General features: G+C 34.7%; 1 long non-coding RNA gene across 2 annotated transcripts; it reads right to left on the bottom strand.

The window, feature by feature from the left end:
* Positions 1-450: 450 nt before the first annotated feature.
* On the bottom strand, positions 451-13404 carry LOC128214964 (uncharacterized). 2 transcript variants are annotated; one of them, XR_008258018.1, is made up of 7 exons: positions 12874-13404; positions 7300-7386; positions 6422-6565; positions 4192-4302; positions 3098-3174; positions 1996-2098; positions 451-1109 (listed from the first exon to the last, which is right to left on the bottom strand). It is a non-coding gene; the product is annotated as an uncharacterized LOC128214964 (long non-coding RNA). The 2 variants fall into 2 exon arrangements; XR_008258029.1 differs by lacking the exon at positions 12874-13404 and adding an exon at positions 12642-12722.
* Positions 13405-16456: the final 3052 nt, after the last annotated feature.

Below are 16456 nucleotides of genomic sequence, written 5' to 3'. Positions count from 1 at the left end.
TTCCACAACTTTTTTTGTCTTCGAATGAGCAAGTTTTTGCGTAATTATCTGCAAACCAATGATAAAAGATTGCTGACAAAAGATCAGATCGCAGATTTCATATTTCCGTTCGAAAATTAATGTTACTAACGGTTTAAGAAAAGTGCATAAAAAACATCAATGTTTTAACTTAAATAGAAAAATCTGGGATTTAATTTTTCGCAAAAATTGGATGGTTCCAATCCAAGACATAAAATGAAAAAGTTGTCAAAACATCCAAAGTGTGAGAGTGCAGCTTTAACGTTTGAAAGTAACTCTGTTTGCCTCGTGCCCCTAAACAGGGTTTAATTATATTATATGCCCAGTGGGCTTGTCCCTGTATATTTGATTGTATGATTGCAGTAATGGATACTGGTCTAATTATCTTCTGACAATTTTTCACAATTTTAAAGAATGAGAAAACATATTAAGCTCATATAACGCTGTACAATTTAATCTCATTCATTAGGTTGAGAAAAATTCCCTAAAAATATTAATTGTGGAGACATATCTTATTTAAATACATACAGGAAATGGCGACATCATTTACCCTTTAGTATGAAAAAGGCAGTTTCCTGATATTTGAATAGCGGTTTTTTATTTAAGCATCTCAATTCATAGTATGTATGAAGTTTCAAAGGAAACCAAATCATTGTAACGATTGTTTTCAAAATAGATTCACACTCTTGATAAACTTCTTTTCCTAGTTTCAACTTTTGAGACTTTTTGATGAGCCTGCACCTTCCCCCTCTTATGCAGTGGCTTCAAGCAATAAAGCTACCAGCTCAAGTTGCACAGCTGGTGAACAAGACTGCTGATAGTCGGCAAACTGCACACTTGATGCCATAATAAATCATGTCCATCGACTTCCAGAATGAAGAAATGACAGCAGCACAGAATTGATTTCAATTGGACCTCTGTACTTTCATCACCTTGTTGTAGTCAAAGACTATGTCTTAGTGTGCAGTGCGGGATCTTGAGAAGCTTTCTGCTCGTCTGATGAAGTAAGTTTGGCAGAGTGTGACACTCCTATCTACTCATATGGCTAGACACCTGTGATCTATGTCTTCTTGTGTGTGCCCAACCATCACCTGAAGAGAATTTAGAGGAAGTTAGTGCTTGATTACAAGTCAATGTGACAAAACAAGGTCTTTCATTTATGCCACCAAGAACTAGTATTCCAAGTTTCATAACTCGTATGTTAACTCAAAGCAATTGAGCAGAAACTGTTTGGTAATTAATTTTAAGTCACTGCTTCCACTTATACTGCAAGTAATATTGAACGTGAACCGACTGACCCAAATGCAATTCTAAATAATTTTTATGTGCAGAAACCTTAATCCTATTGACACAAAAGTAATCCAATTGTATGTCTTCACAAAACATTCTACAACAATATTTGTCAATTTAACTCAAAGATTGATTATTGTTTTTTAGTCAGACAAACACAGAGATGGCCCTATATCGCTCACTTGATTTGAGAAAGGATTCTAACTTAGTTATTGTTTGGACACTTACTGAACACTTTTGGTCTGACTTTATAATGCAGCTGGTGAAAATATTAAAAGTCCCTTAATAATGGGCTTACAAAAACATAAAAAAATGTATTTGTTTAAAAAACAAAGGGCCATAACTCTTACAATATTTAAGTTTGTATTGAGCAGAATAAAAGGCTTTGCCTAAAATACAACCTTAAAACTATATTTACAAGTAAAACAAAAAATCTACAAATATGTTTTTAGTATCTGGTTTTTGAGAGTGAATGATCAGAAGAAAACATCACACATTCACAATCATATTAAATAATAATTTAGTTTTTTTAAATTATATTATATTTCAAAAACACTGCAAAAGACAAGACACTTACGTTTCAATTTCTTGATTTAATACAGTGATGATTATCAATTCTTATGAAGGGAGATGGGTCTTACACTCTAACCAGTGCAACTTGCATGTTCTTAGTCGCTCAGTTATTACCTTTCTTAAAATTCTCCTCTTGATCTGAGCCACGCCAAAATGATGGGAGATGCTTTTGTTTTTCCATCAGAATGTATAGCACCTCTGTGTTTCTGTTTGTCTCCTGAAATAGTAAAAGTTTATTAATATAATAATAACAATAATAATAATCAGTGACTTTTATTGAAATTATTTTCACCGATTGTGCCTTGCACATTGGGGAACAAAGTTGACTTCTGAGGAGAAGATTTTTCCATATAGACATATAGCAAAAAATAGCTCCGCACCCTGGAGCAATGTTTTTTATAATCAATATCCAGTGAAGAAAATTCATACAGGGTATTGAAACATATTTTGCTTCAAATGAAGACTTTTAACAAAGATAACTTAACTAGCTCTTCATCATATTAAATAAAAATTAACACAGTCTATGCCGCACACGGAGCCCCGCATTTGATCTTTTACCAAAGTTTGATTGAGAGTTTAGTTTCACATCGACAAGTCTTTACAGGTCTATTAAAGCTGCACTCTCACAGATTAACATTTTGAAAAAGGTTATATTTTTTATCTTAGAATGAACCAATGTATGCGAAAATGATGACAAAAAAATGTCTTTGAATTCCCGTCAAACATGTCCGAACCAAATTCAAACTATGGATAATCACTGTCATTCACGATGAAATTCAGCACTTCTTGCCCAGTATATATACCCTTACTTTAAGCAGAAGGCAAATTAAAACAAACACATTTGTCCGAAATTTAATCAAACTTTAAATGGTAGTAGGATTGTCATTTGTTCACGTAATTTTCAAGAATCAGGAAGTGGGGAACATTATAAAGCCATTTAACGATACAAACAAGACGATTTTCTATTGAATGTACAATAGTAGTACCGGGGTAATATGCAAATAGTTATTATCTCAAGAAAAGGACATCAAGACCAGTTCATTTACCAGTAGCATCTGACAGTCAATAATGGTTCTGAGTTTAAAGAGCATAATTTCATTTTATTGTTTGTTTAATCATTATATATTTAACACCAGTTGTGAAGAAGGAGTTATCATTATATAAGATTATATTATCTGGCAGTGGTTGAAAATGTAAAGTGAGACCAGTTTTTTACCTGTTATTGAACAAACTGTTATGTTGGCAGGACTGTCCTCCTCAGCAATGCAAGAACAGCAATGACTGGCTGGCACTCTGTAAAATGGCGATTAAAACATTTTGTCCAATTAAAACTGTCCCTTTCTAAACAATCCATCAGCAATATATATAAATGAGCTGCGCCATGTGGAAATGTATCTTGGGAAGTTTCCATTCCATGTAATGATGTCATAAAGATGAGCAGAAGACATTACTTACTATGCAGTAAAAGTTCTTACTTTAACAGTAAAGATATCTTTTTTGAGAAAATTTATCAAAGTGAGCTCTTTTATGTCATGTTTCTAAGTCTTGTACACATCTATGTTACATATATAAATAATAAACAGGAATAAAATGAGGAGTTGTGTACACACTTATTCCTCCTTATGTACTGTGTAACTCAAGAAAAACAATCCATAATTCTAGTAAATCTCTAGAATTCCCTTACTTTTCTCGCTGTACAAAAATGAATGAGGAGTTGCAAACAAGCAGGGCCATAAAACTTTTGCTATTTAAACTGTACCGCAACAGCAATTTAAAGACAGTGATACTCATTGATGGAATAGGCACTTAGACAGCTACATTTTCTGAGAAATGGAGATCAGACTAAATTCTCCAGAGATAATTTATAGATTTATTTGAAATAAAGAACATGTTACAGTGTTTGTGTTAAACTTGTTACTTAACCCTGATTTAACAAAATCATTACCTTCAAAATGGTGATAAAATAAAAACAAATATACCTTATTAAACACTGTTTACTATCACATCTGTACCCCCCCCCCCTTCTTACATACTTAAGCGGCTGTTACCAAAGTAAAGAATGAAAGGTCCACAAGGCCAATTATAAACCATGAACCATGAGAATCCTGTTTACTAATTTGATTTTAAATCACCCAAAAGGCTTTCTACACATAATGGTTCCTTAATTTAAATCTAGTCTCCAAAGGTGTCACAGTTGTGATTTCATTGAAAGACTTGAGATACGTTATTTAAAAAAATGACGACAGGAAAGCTTAAACGCAGAAGTCTGGCCGGGTATATGAGCCTGGAAATAAATACGCAAAAGCTCACCATGCTGCTAAGGAGTCTTATATAATTCCCGGCCCCAGTTCAGCTGGAGATGTTGATTCCACACGGCTGGAAAACCGGCCCGGTGCACCCAAGCTTCACCATCGGCAGTATCTGCAAGAGGAGGGTGTAAATCTGGGAAAACGCATTTATAATCAATTTGCGAAAGTTCTTATCCGTCATAAGTAGTGAACATGTATGTGGCTTATAGAACATCTGAAATTAAGTTTAATGAAGGAGACAAAGTTCGGTCTGGGATCTAAACCTGGATTTTGATGCTGAAATTGTAAGGGCCGAATTCAGAACATCCACTCTCACTCACACTCCAACCACATTCCCGTAAGGGACACTCAAATGATCACTTGAGTGGAATATGGGGAGTGACACTCAAGTGATCTGTTCGTATTCACACGCCTCGCTAACACTCCACTTCATCAAGTGAGCAATACAGTATATAATTATACACGTATGTTTACATGATCATATCGGATTATCTGTTTGACTATGGTGATGTTTACATTATACATTGTAAACATATGTTTATTTGAGATTTGAGTACCTTATTGTTAGTTATGGCAACAAACAAATGATAATAAGTGTTATTCTAAACTGAATTTACATTTTAAAACAATTGGTTAATAAAAATAAACGTTTTGGGTTGTAAATAACTGTTGCAAAATACGTTTAAATGCATGTTTTTTGTTGTCATTGTTGTTGCTGTTTTAAATATGTAGCCGTTTTCCATTGTATCACGTAATTTAAATATGTATTCATATATAATCTTGCTTTTGTATTCTACATAAAGCGGTCTTGGGCGTTTGAAAATAATATATGGAAGTTGAAAAAATGGAAGTTGAAAAAATAGCAGATGGATAGAATTAGCGAATGAATCTACTTCTTATGGGGAAATAACACCTCGGAGTGAAAAACAACTCAAGAAATGTAGGGGAAAATGGATGAAGATGACGATAATAATAATAATAATATATAATGATGATGTTGATGATGATATGGTGGTGTTGGTGTTGGTGGTGCTGCTGCTGGTGGTGGTGCTGCTGCTGATGATGATGATGAAAATGATAATAATAATAATAATAAATAATAATAATAATAATAATAATAATAGTAATAATAGTAATAATAATCCAGCTGAATGTAGGCTGGAAAATACATATCAATTCCCTTACCACGCTATGAAGTTAGCGGCCTGGCGGCCTAGCCGCCTCATGTGACTAGCGGCCTAAAATTGTTTCCTATTCCAAAGCATTTTATATGCGTTCTTTTCTAAAACAATGATAAATTAAATGTCCTTTTCATAAATCAACATCCTTTAGCGAATATCAGCATTTCCCCCTTTTCATGGGCTGCTGGATGAGTTTTGGGGATTTTTAGGCCGCTAGGCCACCAGGCCGCCAAGTTCACGCCGCAAGACCGCTCAAGCGTGATGTATTTTGCATAGGAAAACAATTATTTTAGCATTGTTTTAGAAGAAAACTCATATAAAAATGCTCTGAAGTAGAAAACAATTTAAGGCCGCTAATGTACGACTAAAAACATTGATTTATCTTATTTTCCATTTAAACCTTGAAATAGATAACAAATTTAGGCCGCTAGTCCGTCAACCTCACGCCGCTAGGCCGCTAACTTCATGCCGCTAGGATGCTAACTTCACGTACCTTTAGCTGCCTGTCTTTGCAGCCATTGATGAATTGCAAACATCAACATTGCTGGGGGTTCAAGATCATTGCGAAACAAAACAAATATATGATAGGCGCATCCTTTTGAATTTGTTTTGTTTATAGATGGCCACGTTATTGAATGAACATGTACTTCAATGGATTATCCCGGTCTCTTAAATATTGTCTGGGAACGAGCATGTCCCTTATTTGTTCCAAATATTTGATATATTTCATCTTTTCTACTTGCCATGTACTTTTTTCACATACACTCATTCAATTCCTATTCACAACCAATCCTCGAGGGCGGTTCAAGTGGCCTAGCCGAGCACTCACAAATGTCCCACTCACGCAAAACACTTGAGTCTCACTCACACCTGTGAATACGGATATACCTTTCACTCGAAAATATCTCGACCGTTATGTGATTACAGAGGATTAACTCATTGAGTGTGAGTGAGAGTGATTGTTCTGAATTCGGCCCTATGTTTTGTTCAAATGAAGTATAAACTTACAGTGAGTACAGAGATATCTTGAAGTCCAGATTTATCGCTTACCTGAAGTTCGTAGGGCTACAATTGAGAGCTTTTCTGTAAATTGCAGGAACTGTCCCCATGAGCCTATTGTCTGTTAGGGGAATGGTGGCTTAGGTGATTGGTGGTACCACTCTGCATTTCTTATCCACACAAAACACAGTGTATCTGAAAATGACAGAGAATGGCCATGCACTTATGAAAGCTATGCTAGAAATACGCCGTTATGAGTGTATCAGATGACATTTCCACACAGAAATTGTGAGGCCTCCAATACAGCAGTACTGACATCAATGACGAAAACATATATATCTGTCATGGAGCTATGCTGGTTCTGTGGCGTCAAAACCACTGCAACTGGGCAATTCACTAGAAACATCTTTTCAGAAAAAAGAAACAACCAATACTGGTAGCCTTTGTCACCCAGTGAACACCCAGAGCATCTAGTTACTTTGAGCATCTATTTACTTAGAAGTAGCCACATTAAGATCTCAAATTAACAAAAAAGTGTATCCGTAAGCTTTCAAATACTGAACGAAGTGCAACTTTAAGGGGGGCTGCGAGCAAATATTGTCAAGGGCAGAAATCTTGCAGAAGTTTGAAAAAGATTATGCAAAGCTCTAGCTTGATGATTTTGGCCCAATTTCAAATTGTTACTCAGTAACACGGCGGCGTAAATTTAATCTAACATCAATATAGTTACACAGGAAAATAAGAAATAGCTTTAAACTCTCTAACATTCATGGCAGAGTGTCTGATGACGGTCCAGTATGCCAAAAGGATGGAGAATATGTGAAGCATGCACATACACACCTTTACAGCCCAACATTTGGTTATGGTTTCACAGTTATTCATTTACACAAACTCACAATCAATCAATCAATCAATCAATGCACACCCACCTGGAAAGGTACGACATCCTTTGGAAGAGATGAATCTTGCAGTCTGGTAGACGGTTGCTGACTTAACTTTATTGTCCCAAGCAGCAACTGCAATTAGATAAACATGTTGATGTTCGCACTAAAACAAAGCTTAGTATTGAGTAAAATTAAACATGCAGCCTGTTGGCTGGGGTAACATATCTAAATCCCCAAATGGATGATCTGATCCCAGCCAACAGATCAGCGAAACACGAATTGTATTGCGTGTCCGGGGGGGGGGGGGGGGGGGGGGGGGGGGGGGGGGGGGGGGGGGGGGGGGGGGGGGGCAAAGCCGGCACACACAGTTCATTCTCAGTTTGCATGTTGTGTACTGAAAAGTTCCAGCTTTCCATGACACTCGCAATAAACCTATCCATGAATTAAAACAAATTAACAAATAACTACCAGGTAATTATGGAAAAATAAATGTCATTTTTTACTTGATTGATAAATACAACTTGTATTGCAGTCAAACTGGATAAAATATCAGAAAAATGTGTCCTGTTCCAAAAAGTGTGTTTTGAAGTTGCAGACAATAGTCCAAAGACCAAGAATTTAAGTGTTTAGACAGGGGCAGGCAAATCTTAAAAAAAATGTCAAAATTTTAAAATTTAAATAAAACTAAAATTGTACAAACCTTATATAAATCATGTGTACACTTGAAAATACATACAAGGATACAATGTACACATAATCAAACGCTACCTGAGAGAATCATTTTTTTCCAAGAACTACTTGAAGGGGTACTGTGACCCGCAAGCATTTCGTTGTGGGCGCACCTTTAAACCTCTTTCCCGCACATTAATTAGACACATCTTATGTTTTGTCAGTGCCGGTTTTGATGACCAGTATAAATCTAAAAGCAGTTTTTCTGCCAATATTTACCCAAATGATTTGGATGAATGCTTAACAAGAAAGTGCAGTGTACACAATCAAATAAAGTATTTAGTGTTCCAGAAATAATGAACAATCTGAAATCTGACCTCTTACATTCCTTATTTATGTATTGCTACTGAATAAGGAGGGGCTGGCCATGACAAGTTCAACTAAGTGGGAGACGTGAATAATAAACCACAGTCAGTGAAAAGGACATTTATTCAATGTCAAAACAAAATAATAAATACGAGTTTGACATCCTCGTAACATATTATTCACGACTAGCACATTGGGCGTCCAAATAACTGCCCAATGATGAATAACCGTGTAACAATAAAACCAAAATATACTAGATCAAATGCCTAGACATGTATATGTTTAAAGAAATGACGTATAAAACAATACACAAACAACATAGAAATTAGTTGATTGCACTACAAATATACAACATAAAGAAATGCATAAAAATAATATATACATAGATTATTTAAATATGTACGGAGGTGGATTGGGAGGTGGAGGAATATTATGCAAAATATTTTGCTCAAAATATACAATCACGTATCTCAGAAGATTTTTCTAGAATGGCTGACGCGGGAGGCTAGCGATAGGCTGACACCCACCACGTGACCACTGGTCACGACTTGGAACGCTGATAAGCCAAGCACACACCATGTGACCACTGGTCACGGCGTGGAACGCTGATAAGCCACACTTTGGATGTAACCGGTTAAACCCGCACATTTAGCAAGGGTGATTCAGTTCAACCCGCAGATCCATAAAACATTTTATGTCGGCATAAAATTATATATATTCACAAAGAGTTAAGTTCAAATTTAAGCAACAAAAATCACATTCAAGCAGAATAATTTCAAGCAAAAATGAGCATGAAAATAGAAACCAACTGAATTGTATTTTCAAATGTTCCATCCGTGTTTGTTTATCTTTTTTTGATTCAAATGGTAAAAAAATGGTGCAAATGTGAGAAGCTCTGAAGAAGAAAACTGATATATAAATAGAAATAGTGATGAAATCACTGACATTATGTTTACTTAGCATCTAAAGCAACAGACCAACCAGACCTACCAGTATGCTAATCTATATTTAACTGCTAAATTTTAAAAACCCTAAACATACAGATAAGATCTGTGGCGCAGTTGTTTACATTGTGTGATTAAAATGCATATATTTTTGGTGGTGATTAGTTTAAATCCAAGATTTGTTTTCAGAAGATCAGCAATAATGTTTTTTCTTTGTCTCAATGAAAAATGTAATGTTCAAGTTCATAAGCGCTGTTTTATCTGAGAATTTCCCTGGGTGTGAACCGCTTACTGTGTCCAAGTTATCCAAGCTGGATCTAAGACATTACTACAATATGGGCAATTTGCTCTGCCATTTTTATAGATAATTGTGTATTCCAAAGGTATTCTTTTGGTACATTGAACTTACAACAATATTTGAACTCCTGACGTCCAGCACCGCTGTCAGATTATCTAATCCAACCACTATGCCATTGCATGCTCTTAACTGAACGAAAGATAAATGAATACTCACAATTTTGAATAGTATTTTTTTGGTCACCGATAGCAACCTTATAACCCCACTTTAACATGTCTTCCCTATTGGCAAACAGAGAATTTTTAGAAAATTTGTTATCTGATGATCCTGTAAATTTTGTGTGGATAGACTAAATACTGTTCGAATTTAGCAAATCAAAACTAACATTTGGGTTTTATTCAGTGTAGACCCCAAAATATCAATTTTGATTTATAAGTATGTAGGTTTGTTCAAAGCTCAGTACAGTTTACTTTACTTGTTAAGTTATCCAATTTCTGTAAATAAATGTTACTAAACTTGACTATAAAATACTGTAGGGGGGCGTGTCGTAAAGTTAAGAAAAAATCCAAATAATGCAACAGTCAATTGCAGCATGGGCCCCCAAGGTCCTACTAATAGCGGGGACTTTGACTTTCGGTCCAGCCAATCCCAGGTAAAATTCCCGCTCTGCACAGACAAACAGCTGGTAAAAGCCCTGTCAAATGAATTATGGTCATTTCGTAACCGCTCATTGTTGGTCATTTCGTAACCATTGTGTTAGTCAATTCGTAACCGTTAAGAAATCGAATGGTCATATCTTAACCGTTGACTCCTATAATTATGAGGAATTAATTTAATACCATTTGAATTTACAAAATAAGTTTACTGTAAGTATAAAACATAAAAATAACAACATAAACAAAGTTAAATCTAGTAGTTGTATTCCTTCTTTATTCCTAATAGTGTAGTGCGAACTAGTGTAAACTCTGAAACTATGACAAATAGAAACATTCACACTAGCTATTTTTTTATGTTGCGAAGGAAATATTATAAGTAGGCTGAATATTAAATGTAATAATTTTTAATTCATAGATGTTCTACCATTGAGAGGAATTGTGACCTTAACCCAATATTTTTTAAATATAGACCATATAACTTTAGAATTTCATTTTTTTAAATTGCATAGAAGTATTGTAAAATGTAGCGAGTTTGCTGAATGAGAGTATGCGCTTTTTATATGCTTATTGTATTAAAAATGTGCCCATATGTTTAATTTTGTATCTTGTTATTGGAAATTAATACATTGGAAACTCACTAAACCGGACAAGGTCCGGACTGGGCAAAATTTCCGGTTTAGTGAGGATTCCGGTTTAGTGGGGATTCGATGTACGGAGTAAGTTTACTCAATATATTAACTGAGTTAACCTTTAAAGGCTTTTGTCCTCTAGGACAGTTCAATTCTCCGACGTTTTAGACGGAGGTTTAGACATGATTAAAGCACTTGCAAAAGTGATAAGCATAATTAAACATTTCTGCGTTTTATAACCATCTTTTTTCCAAGTCTTGAAATAAAACAACTATCGTAATTTAATGCTTGTTTAGTATGTTTGATAGTTTAATTAAAGCACCGCTCTTATTTGATTCAATCATAGAAGTCTTTAGATAAAACAACCCTTCAAAATGATCACTAAAAAAACGTTTCTAGTTCTTTATTTTCTGCAACAAACAAATAAATGTTTTCATCAATTTTCTTTTCACAAGTTTGATTATCGTTTGATTATCGCGCAACAGTCAATCCACAGCGCAATCATCATTATCGATTATCGTGTTAACACAACATCACAGGTGTAATATTTAACGACGTACCGGCTGTCAAAACAAAGTGACACGTGATTCGCGAATTCCTAATACACAGAATTATTTTGACATGTTTGAACAAAACGTCCGGTTTTGTAAGGTAAAATTACGTTGACAACTAACACATTTTCTCGATTTTTTGTCCGGTATCCGGAATTCCGGGGTTCCGGTTTTGTAGGGATTTTTTACATTGAAAATAGAAGGGGAAAACCGGGACTCTGATAAAATTCCAGCATCCCGAGGATTCTGGTTTTGTGGAGATCCGGTTTAGTGAGTTTCCACTGTACCATAACTAATAATTTTAGGCTGTTTTTTGTCGGTTTCGGATATAAAGTATGCAGAATATGGATCAATTGAGAAAAGAACAGAACAAAATTTTGTTCGTTTTCAACAATTCAAACAAATATAGTCAATGAAATAGTCAAGAATGATCATTTATGTAAACGTAATTTTACTCAAAAATACATCGCGATCAGTCTTAAATTATTGTTTTAAGTAAGCAAAATGTAAGAAAATAATTAACATATTTTGGTAGTATAACAAATCATTTCTAATTTACCATGATATATATTATCTAATAACTATTGAGTAACATAAATTATTGGCTTGTTACTAGTGAGAATTTGAGTTAATTGGTGTCTTGGTTGCTGTGCCATATACATCCAGGTTCGAACAATCACTTAACGAGGTGCTAAGTGTACTATTTATCACCTTGTTAAATGGTGGTTACCATACGAGCAATTGATTTTTTGACGGTTACGAATTGACTAACAAAATGGTTCCAAAATAACCATGATTCAGCAGTTACGAAATGGTAAGGTTACGAAATGACCAGATCCCCGTCAAATGCCCCTGGGACATCCTAGGTTAGGCCCATTCCCTGTTTTCAGCGCAAAAACAATAACACTGCATTCACTCAGCACTGCCGGTCCACCTGGAACGTAAAAACATGGCCCATTTCCCCTGCTATCTCTGGTATAAACAAGACCTGCCTGGGGGCCATGATTACAATTGACTGGTGCATAACTGTGGCAGAATAAGGGAAATATTTTATTGTTGCATTTATTATCAAATATGAAAATTTAAGACACATGCAAAAAGCCACAATACGAATTGGTGATAGTGTTCGTTCTGTTCTGCTATTCAAAGGTGATGAGAATGACTAATGACATGACATTGACAAACAAAATGTAAGGCATTTGTATCATTTCGTCTTTTATTTATTAAAATCTGAGATGTTAAGGGAGCAAATCCCTTTTTAGATTGGAACATACCAAATAATAAGCGACGATGTAGTGGTAAACCAAGTTTGCTAGAAATCAATCGAGTTTCTCCAAATACAAGCAAAAATTACACCGGATGTTGATACTAGTGATTTAGTTTCGGATGAACAAAATCCGGATAAATCATTTGCTTTTCATCCAAAGGGTGGACGATTTATACTACTGTACAAAAGTCATAAAAATAAACGAAAAAAAACGTTGAATATGTATTTTAAACACTTACCAAGTTACCATTCTCTTTCCGTAAGAGATGAACGCCATACTGCATAATTGCACGGAGATGGTACCACGGAGATACCCGAAAATTTCCGTTATATTCCGGAAAGTTAAATTTCTGTATACTTGAAAATTTGGATGCTGGTGGTACACGAAATATCGAATTTCCTTATTTCTGTTTTTTATGGAATGAAACTTCGGGATAAAATACAATAGGCTTTAAATAAAGTAAAACAAATAAAAAATGCTTAGTATATAGCTATTTTTGACCAAAATTATGATTTTTTCCCTGGTCGCCTTAATAGCTATTTTTATGGATACACAAATATACACACACAAAAGTTTAAGAATATTTTTTTTAATATTAAAAGATAATAAGATTTAAAACAATGAAATGATCTCGTAAATAAACATTCAAGCTTATCAACTTACTGTCAATGGACATTTTTATTGACATTTGATACATCAAATCTGGACTGAAAATATTAAGGAGACCAATTTTTGTCGCCTTAATCCAGCGGTCCCCATAATGCCTAGATTAATATATATATGGTCACCTTAATATCTGTAGTAGATTATATATAATTAATATATATATATATATATATATTATATAATATATATAATATATAATATATATATATATATATTGACACCGAAGACATTCATTAATAATTAAAGCCATGTCAAGATACGCAGCATATCACTTATCTCAATTTTGAATACATGCGATGAATTAAAAAAAGATATATGATGTTTGTTTTGTAATCAGGATGTTAGTACAATTAAATGGACAATGTTGCTGAGTTGCTGGTTTGATAACTTGAAATTAATTACTCGAATATATTATGTAGCGCCTAAGCACTTCTGTGTTTGAGTGCAAACGACCTTTAATAAATCGTCCTATTTGATAAATTATGCTTATGTCAAGTGTCCACCATTCTCTTACCCGACAAAATGTTAGCTATTGGAGGTACAAATCCACACGATAGGTAGTCTGTGTTTTAAATCTTGAAATGCAGACTTCAAATATTGAAATACTGCCACTTCATATCAATTCGACTGTACAAATAATATGAAGTCTAAATTGCAAACAAATAATACGAGGAATAAAAAGACAAGTATGTTCTGTTCATGAAATCTTCTTTAAAACCAAATATATCACAAAATTGTTTTTAATGGTACACTGCCTTTTACTTTATTAATTGATTTATTTACGTTATAGTAATAATGAGAGTTGCGGACTATGGTAGTGCTAAAAGACGCATTTTTCATCATTGTATACCAAATAAAACACGTTTAAACACAACAAACGATCAAGAATGCCCTACTATGTAGACTACTCTCGTAGTAAACCCTTCCCTCCCCTCCTTGCATTCCGAATTCGTCGAATGTCGTTTTTAATAAATGCTAAGACCTTTTCATACCATATAAAATCCTTCAATGCGCTTACTGGGTAAGAATTATCAAAAGGTACTTAAAATAAAATAGATATACATCTTTTAAAAGCAAAAAATAGACATAAAAGCGATATGCAATGACGATGAAATAAATAATATATTAAAGTAATGACTTCGTAAGGCTACACTATTAGGTTTGGCTCTTTTATTCTGCTGTAATGCAATTTCAATAAAACAGTCGCTTTAATTGGACGAAATGTGTTTAACATTCTTATCATATGAGCTAAATATTTTATATTCTCATATATGTACATGCATGTGTACTCAAATCAGGTGTACAGGGACTGCGAAACTGCTGCTAAGGACGATTTTTGAGGCACGCGGGCTGTCCTTCGGAGCAATATGCATGTGAAAAACTACAGAATAAATCGAATTCTCGAGCCATGCATCATCGGACTTCCAGCACTCATATTACATAATCGACCTTGCCCATAACTTGTGCCTGCCACAACAAAATCGCGAGATGAGACCTTTTTACTCCTAGGTAATACGTCACATTTCAGCGTGGAAAGCTTTCATTTAGCAGCAGTACTTTAACGCATGACGACGGTCGTCAAAACAAGTGTTTGTGCTTTCATACGGTTGTTATGTGGTAATTCTTACTTCATATAAGTTAATTTACTAAGACAGATTCTGACTATTTCAACATAATTATGTCAATATATTTACAGAAAAGTTGATTTAAGCGGGTTTCGGGACGACACCCTCTCTGTTCAGTACAACTTTCTGATTGACGAAGAACAGATGACAGAGAAGGGTGGAGCTGGCATACACGGGCTTGATGCAGTGAACTCGCTTGTTAATTACGCTCTTACATAATATGGGCACAGGGAGCGAGTGCAAGGGCGGTCCAGGACTTTCTAAATGGGGGGGGGGGGACACAACTAAATATAAACATATCAGACTTTTTTGAATGCATTATTTTAATCATATAATGACATTGAATTAACATTTGTCTTCACTGTCAATTAATTAAAAATATATCATTTACTGAGATAAAACTTTCAAAAAAAAAGAAAAGATATCTAACCGTTCTGGGCAATCGAACCAGGGTCGACTGACTAACAGGCAAAGTCGTTAACTACTCGTCCACCTCAGACACACATATTTATGCTTTAAACTTAGTGCTATATTAACCTACACTACAGTATAGCACTCAACGATACTGTAGGTACTTCGGATGTCATTGTTATAAATTTAAGTTAACTGAAATAAAAACAACCTGACATCAAATTCCAAAAGGTTGTCAAATAAATTATTATGTATTAATTTCCAAAGGCTCTAGCATAATTCAGAGAACTAGACGATAATAAAGGCCTAAATGGAAAGATTCAAAGCGGCAACGTTTTGAATTTAAACTTTTGTTAAATGCACGTCATGCACATACATATCTTGTTGGCACACAATGACATTATTAAAAGCAATGACGAACATATAATGTGCACATGTTAACAGTTTAAAACAACTTTTATTCTGGTTTGTGTTATGTTCTAAAAACAGTAAACTTACGAGTATAACTGCAGCCATCATTGTCTACTTTTGATCAGCTGTATGTGTTAAATGCGGCGCCGATTTTTTTATCAAATGCTCGGGCCCCGATGTCATTTTTCAAAAGACTTTTTCGTTTTGTATACTATAATTTACTCGATAATCAGGTTGTTTATTTGCTCAAATGCTTATATAAAAATTAAATTGTGACAAAACAACTTATTTGTACAGTTAAATCAATAAAGATGTGCCCCAAAATAACATTACTTGTCGGCCCGCTTGTGGGGGAGGAGGCACGGGCCCTATGTGCCTCCCCCTCCCCCCGGTTGATCCGTCACTGCGAGTCATTACTCTTCATGCGGCCACTTGTGGCTGTTATTCACTTATTATGGTCGTAGATGAATTTAGATAGCGTGATTTAAGTGACAGTCAACGTAAAATATGCAAATATTTCAAGTTATGTTCATTAGTTGTTCTAATTGAACTAATTATACAAACCATTATTGAAAAACCATTAATGTGATCATACAACAGGGGTTCGTTTACGAAATACGTTTACTATTGTGCTTTGCCTTGATATTGATTGCAGACAATTTGTGATAAATATTCCATTCACAATCTTTATCTGATATCGTAAATCCT

Source organism: Mya arenaria, chromosome 1, assembly GCF_026914265.1.
Source record: "Mya arenaria isolate MELC-2E11 chromosome 1, ASM2691426v1".
NCBI lineage: Eukaryota > Metazoa > Mollusca > Bivalvia > Myida > Myidae > Mya > Mya arenaria.
Note: the sequence above shows the minus strand (reverse complement) of the source record. Positions and strands in the feature narration are given on the sequence as shown.